The following is a 6,626-nucleotide window of genomic DNA, read 5'->3' on the forward strand; positions in this document are numbered from 1 at the left end:
CTGGTGCCGCCGGGTGGGCAGGGAGGTGACACTGGCAGTGGTGACCTTCCTGACCAACGTGGTGGTGGAGGAGCTGCTGCAGGAGCTGCACTGCATCCACTGCACCCTGGCAGCACCCCAAAACCGGGGGGGGACCCCAAAACCCACCCAGGACCCCCAAAACCCTACGGTGAGACCCCAAAAGCTCTCCAGGACCCCAACACCCCTTCATGGGACCCCAAATCCCCCCTCGTGGGACCCCAAAAGCTCTCCAGGACCCCAAAAGCCCCTGGTGGGACCCCACAATCCCCCCCCAGGCCCCCAGATCCCCTGTGGGTACCCCAAAATCCCCCAGTGGGACCCCCAAACTCTCCCAGGACCCCAAAAACTCCTTGGTGGGACCCAAAATCCCCCCAGACCCCCAAAACCTCTGGATGGGATCCTCAAAGCCCCCAAGAACCAACCCAAAACCCTTTGGTGGGACCCCCAAAACCCCCCAGACCCCCAAATCCCCTGATGGGACACCCAAGCTCCCCCAAGGCCCCTCGGGACCCCCCCAAACCTCCCCAGGCCCAGCACATGGATGGGACCCCAGAGGAATCGGGGGTTGTCCCCCCCACCACAGGGAGAACCCCTCAAAAGCACTAGCGAGGAGCTGGGCACTGCCATCAAAGGGGGGGCACCCCAAAACAAGGGGGTGAACCCCCAAAAGGGGTTTTGAGGGGTTATTGATGGGCTGGGGGGGCAAAGATTGGGGGGGCATAAGGAACTTGGGGGGGTCTCCTATTTCAGGGGGGTGGTTTTGGGGGGGGTCTCCTGGGGATTTGAGGGGGGCATGAGGGTTTGGGGTGAAACCAGGAGGTTTTGGGGTCCCCTAGAGATTTGGGGGGGGTCCTGAGGAGTTGGATGGAGGATTTTGGGGGGGGTCCTATGGGGTTTGGGGTGTCCCTGGGTATTTTGGGGGTGCCTGGGGCTTTGGGGTCAGACACTGGCAGGTGTTTTGGGGTGCATCACCCCCCCAGCACACGCTGGCCCTGCAGCCCCCCCGGGACTCGCCGCTCCCCCCCAGCAGCCCCGAGGGGGCCCCGCCCCACCGCGCCTACACCAGGCCACGCCCCCCGCCCCTTTCCTCTCTGGATCCGCCCACCTCCTGCCCCCTTCCGCAGTTGCCACGCCCCCTCAGCCTCCCCGCCCGTTTTAACCGTGGCCCCGCCCCTTTCAGCCGTGCCCCCGCCCCCTCCCGCAGTCGCTCTGCCCTGTCAGTCTCCTTGCCCTTTTCGATGGTGACTCCGCCCCCTTCCACAGTCGCTCCGCCCCCTCAGGCTTCCCGCCCTTTTTAATGGCCGTTCCCCCTTCCATTTCCTCACAGGCTGAGGCGCGAAGGGGTCCTGGTGCCGCCACAGCCGGCAGGTAGTGGTGGGGAAGGGGGGGATGGGGACACGGACACCCTAGCAGGTGGCTGCACCCCCCCAGCATGGACTGGTTCCAGTACAACCACTGCTTATGCCAAGAGGGAGCCCACTTTGCCGTCACCAGGTGTGGCCACATCCTCCGCACAGTGTGCAGGGGGCGCAGGTAGGAGCCCCTTCACCCCCACAAAATGGAGGGGCACCCCCCTCATCTTGTACCCCTAAAATGGCAGAAGGGAAGGAGCCCCCTGACCTTAACCTCCTAAAATGGCGGAAGGGAGGGATTCCCCCTCACCTTCTATCCCTAAAATGGCGGAATGGCGGAAGGGAGGGATTCCCCCTCACCTTCTATCCATAAAATGGCGGAAGGGAGGGATTCCCGCCCCCCCTCCACCTCACCAAATGGTTCCCCCTCCCATTTTGCCAAACTTTTTCCCTCATAACCGCCATTTTGGAGGGGTGCTCATGTCCGTTTCCTCACGCAGGTCCGTGCCCTGTCTGGGCCGCCAGCTGCTGCTACCTCCCCATCTCCGACAAGGTGAGTTGCTGCCCCATCCTGGCTGCCATTTTGAACCCTTCTCCTCCTTCGTCCCTGGCCACCATTGTGAACCTTCCTCATCCTCCATCACTGGTGGCCATCTCCTTCCCTCCCCACAGGTGTGCCTGCAGGAGAAGCTCTTCTTCAAGAGCCCGGCTGACATTGCCCTCAAGCACTTGACCCACAAATCCCAGGCGAGGAGGAGGAGAAGGATGGAGGGCAGCCCACCCCACACCAGCCATGGGGCCAGCCCCACAGCCTCTGCCCCACACGTCTGGCGTTTCCAGTGGGCGCAGTCCAACCTGCTGCTGGCCTCTCACAAGGAAGTTGGCCGCCATGTCCTGGACCCCGGCAATAGGTGATACTGTCCTCCCTCAGGGCTGCCATCTTGAGAGGAGTCCACCCTCCTGGTCACCATCTTGGAAGGGTCTGCCCCCCCACACCCTCTCCCCGCCACCCTCTTGGGAGGGTCTGCCCCACATCACAGCCCTGCTCCCGCAGGGTGCTGGAGGCGCTGCGGCGGGAGAATGGGGAGCTGTGCCGCACTCAGGTGACCCCCCTATTCCCCCCACCCTTCTCGTTCAGCCCCCCCATCTCTTCCCCGCCCCCACTGACCCCCCATTTTCTCTCCCCACAGCTCTCCCCTGGCTGGCGAGGGGTCAGCAGGTGAGAGCCCTGCTGTGGGGTTTCAAAGTGCGGGGCTGTGATAGCATTGGTGGTGGCACCCCCGTATATCTCCACGCACGAGCAGCATGCGCAGGCCGGTCAGCATCACCTCCCTGGCGCAGACAGGTAGGTGCCCCTCTGCCCTCAAATTTTTGGGGGTCCCCCTATCCCCTATTCCCCCCCTCTTTACTTATGAGGACCACTGGGACCACCCTGGGGGCAACGGGGACCATGCTGGGATTATGTTAGGGGGCAACTGGGATTATGTTGGGGTGCAACTGGGACCATGCTAGGGGCAACAGGGAGCTGCTGGAATCATGCTGAGGGAGACTGGGATCATACTGGGAACAAGTGGGAGCACACCGAGGGCAGCTGGGATCATACTGGCAGCATCTAGGAGCACGCTGGGAGCAACTGGGACCGTGCTGGGCGAGACTGGGATCATACAGGGAGCAACTGGGACCACGCTAAGGATGACTGGAAGTGACTAGAAGCAACTGGGATCATGCTGGGAGCAACTGGGAGTGACTGGGACCGTGCTGGGAGGAACTGAGATCATGTTGGCGTCATCTGGGATATACTGGGAGCAACTGGAACTATGCTGGGCGTGACTAGGAGCACGATGGGGGCAGCTGGGATCATACTGGGAGCGACTGGCCCATCCCGGGGGGAACTGGCGTGTTGGGAGCAACTGGAACTACTCTGAGGGCAACTGTGATCATGCTGGGAGCAACTGGAATCATAGTGGGAGTGACTCTCAGGGTAAGCTCAGTTATGCATGTAAACCAAAAACTTGGCATATGTACTACACCAAAACGTATTCTCTAGCTTTGCTCTGAAAACCACTGGGGGATTTTTGCATTTTCCCATCGAAAACACCCTTACGGAAGCTTCAAGAAGCATCTGTATCACTGATATACCGATGCAGTGGCATAAAACACCTTGAAGACAAAACTAAGTCACCAAAACCACTCTTTTTTCTTCAAACTAGCCATCTGTTCTGTCTCCATCACTTTCAGCTTCCTCCGCCAGATTTCAAAGAAATCTGGCAGGTTTGTTATTAAAAGATCTCCTCCCACATTTCCTTATCATTTTACCTAGAAGAATTCCAGGAAACCAAAACTTTTGTAAGCACTATACATCGCCCATCAACCCCGTGTTCTTCTGTGCCTAGCTCCGCGACCAAAGCACAGATCTGAAGGTAGTTGTCAGAACAGCAACTGCAAAAGAACAGCTCTGTGAGGTCCCCAACACAAGTCACAGCTACCGATCGTGGCCGAATCCCATTATCGCTTCCCGCCCCGCTTCATCCCTGGCGACGCTTGCCCTCCCGGTCCCCCCGCATGCTGGCGGGATGGCCCCCAGCCTGACTCGTGCTACGTGGCGACAAGCCACAAAGGGCAGAGCGTGGCTCCCGCAGGCCATGGCCGTCGCGGGGTCGTCTGTGACACCGCCAGCCGGGCAGTCCCCGAGGCCCCGTGCCTGTTGCCCCCACGCACCTTCTTTGGTCTGGGCGTTGGTGATCTGCAGGTCGCAGCTGGCCGCCGTCAGCTTCTCGTGGCCCATGATCTGGAGCTTGAGGTCACGCCGAGAGATGTAGAGGCCGTCGAAGGTGACTGTATCATAGTTCAGCTTGGAGAAGAACTTGTAGTGGACATGCGACATGGTCGGGGCCAGGCGATGCCTGCTCCACGACAGCGTCTACTGTGGCAGATGGAGGCGAAGCTCGCCCGGCTCCTCCTCGCAGCCCAGGCGGGCAGGCGGACGATGGGGAGAAGCCCTGTGAGAGACTGAAAGAGTTAATGTCTCAAACATGGCGGGGGGGCAAGTCCTACGTAATGACGAACTCTGCTTAACAACGAACCCTGCATAGCAAGGAACCACAGGTGAAAAGAAGCCAATCAGCACAGATCAGCACAGACATCAGCGACAGGCTGGGGAGGCCATGCCGGGGGGGTGTGCAGCTCTGTGTTCTGATATGCTGATCTGATATGCTGAGCAGGGCAGCTCACCGTGCATGGCCAAAGATCAAACAATGGTCATGTCTGCAGGGAAGGAGGAATTACTCCCCAAATGACCTCCAAGCCCAGCGATCCATTTCCCGAAGGTTCTGAAAGCACAAACCACACGTGACACTTAACTAGCCTAATGAGTTCGAGTGCTCGCCTGAAGGAGGGGCAAGGATGATAAAAGGACACAAACTGAAGCCCCACGCACGCACGCCCACCAGAACTGGACCCCTAGGCTGACTGGACCAACGCTGGACCCAGGACCAGTGAAATCTTTCTCTTTTCTTTTCCTTTTACTCCTTCTGTCTTGCTCTCTCTTTCCCATAATCCTTACACCTCATCCCTTTAAGACATAAAACTGCTGACCAAGTCTGGGACTCGGAGTGGATTCGGCCGCCCCTAGGCTCTCCTCTGAGAAGGAGTCTAGAAAGCAAGGGGGTCTGCTCTGAACCTCGAGACTCAACAGGAGGGACCTCCTTCTGCCCTGAATTGATGCGTATGGGTACCACGGGTTACACGGTTTACTGAGGTAGTTTGATGCCAATTCCTGTTGAGAGACACCCTGCCACCTACTGTTGTTACACCTTGCAAGTTCAGTTTGCTTCCACCATGAATAAAATCTGTAACTGATCCTTTGGCGTCCTTTCACCTTAATGTAGCCCGAGGGAATTCTGTACTCAACACGACTCCCTGGTCTGTCTGGCCTGTGACGTGACAGACCCCCGCGGCCCCGGCTCGGCCTCCAGCTCCCTCTCTCGCACGCAGCGCTCCCAGTCCTGGCCGCTCGCTGGGGTAACTCGGGCACCCCTGCCTCAGCGTTCCGCCAAGGGCTTCACCAGCCACCAACCGCAGAGGCTGCCGCCAGCGTGTCAGCGTGCACCTGCAACGGAACACCGCACTCCCCCCTCCGCGCCTTCCATGACCCAGTGCGTTACGACAAAAGGCCCGTGTCCTGTCACCCCCCGGGTCTGTCACTGACCCGTGTCCCTCCTGTCACCCCACAGGCTGTCACCACCCCGTGTCCCCTCCTGTCAGCAGCCAGCCAGGACAAGACAGCCTGGGGGGTTTTGCCGTGGGGCACTCAGCTGCCCGCGCCGCAGTGACAGTGAAGGGAGAGGACATCTCGGGCCGTTGGAGTGTATCTTGTGCGTTTATGGAGAGTTCAGGCAAAGAAGCCAGTGGCCATCGAGGTTGAGTGCCATAAACCAATGTACTTCCGAACTGTGGCACATCCACAGCTGCTTGAACTCTGCAGAGGAGGGCTAAAGAGTAAGGAATGAACCACCAGCGTTAGGAGGTGCCCCAGGACAATGTTTCTTGCTCTCTCAGTCATCACAGCTGCTGCTGCAACAGCCCCAGCACAGGACATCATGCCTTGAATTACAAGGTCTAGTTCTGCTGAGTCACATTCTACAGCTTGCAGACGTTTCTGGGCTAACTGGCTATTCCTTTTTGCCCATGTAAATATAATACAAAAGGCTTCTTGTAGTCTGGCAGGGCTCATGAGGGAGCTTCCATGACTGCTTCCTCTAGACCTTTCAATGCCTTCTGGGTTTCCAGAGTCAGGAAACCCTTCTGATTTCAGTGCTGTCCTCTATATCCAAGGGATAGTTATTTTTGTTATTTCTGTCTCTTTGTTTTTCCTGTTACTAGTGATTTGGAAGCCTAGGTTTTAATATGGTAGCCTTGCTTATAAGCCTGTGGTGGAATATGGATTATACCTATTCGTTCCATAATTTGGCCATAGCCACAGTCCACAGTACGGCAGCGGAGGCAGACGAGCCCGACTGTTGGATATGCACTTGTGGTGGGTTCACCCGGGCTGGATGCCAGGTGCCCACCAAAGCCACTCAATCACTCCCCCTCCTCAGGTGGACAGGGGAGAGAAAATATAACAAAAGGCTTGTGGGTCAAAATAAGCACAGTTTAATAAAGCAAAAGCAAAGGTCGCACGTGAAAACAAAGGAAAACAAAAGATTTTATTCTCTACTTCCCATCGGCAAGCGATGTCTGGTCCCTTCCCGG

At 58.0% G+C, this 6,626-nt stretch overlaps 1 long non-coding RNA gene across 1 annotated transcript; it reads left to right on the forward strand.

The window, feature by feature from the left end:
* Positions 1–1,447: 1,447 nt before the first annotated feature.
* Positions 1,448–2,121, forward strand: LOC115337824. Its single transcript, XR_003922257.1, has 3 exons — positions 1,448–1,554; positions 1,874–1,926; positions 2,046–2,121. It is a non-coding gene; the product is annotated as an uncharacterized LOC115337824 (long non-coding RNA).
* The last annotated feature ends 4,505 nt before the right edge of the window (positions 2,122–6,626 follow it).

The sequence above is a fragment of the Aquila chrysaetos genome, unplaced genomic scaffold (assembly GCF_900496995.4).
Source record: "Aquila chrysaetos chrysaetos unplaced genomic scaffold, bAquChr1.4, whole genome shotgun sequence".
NCBI classification, from domain to species: domain Eukaryota; kingdom Metazoa; phylum Chordata; class Aves; order Accipitriformes; family Accipitridae; genus Aquila; species Aquila chrysaetos.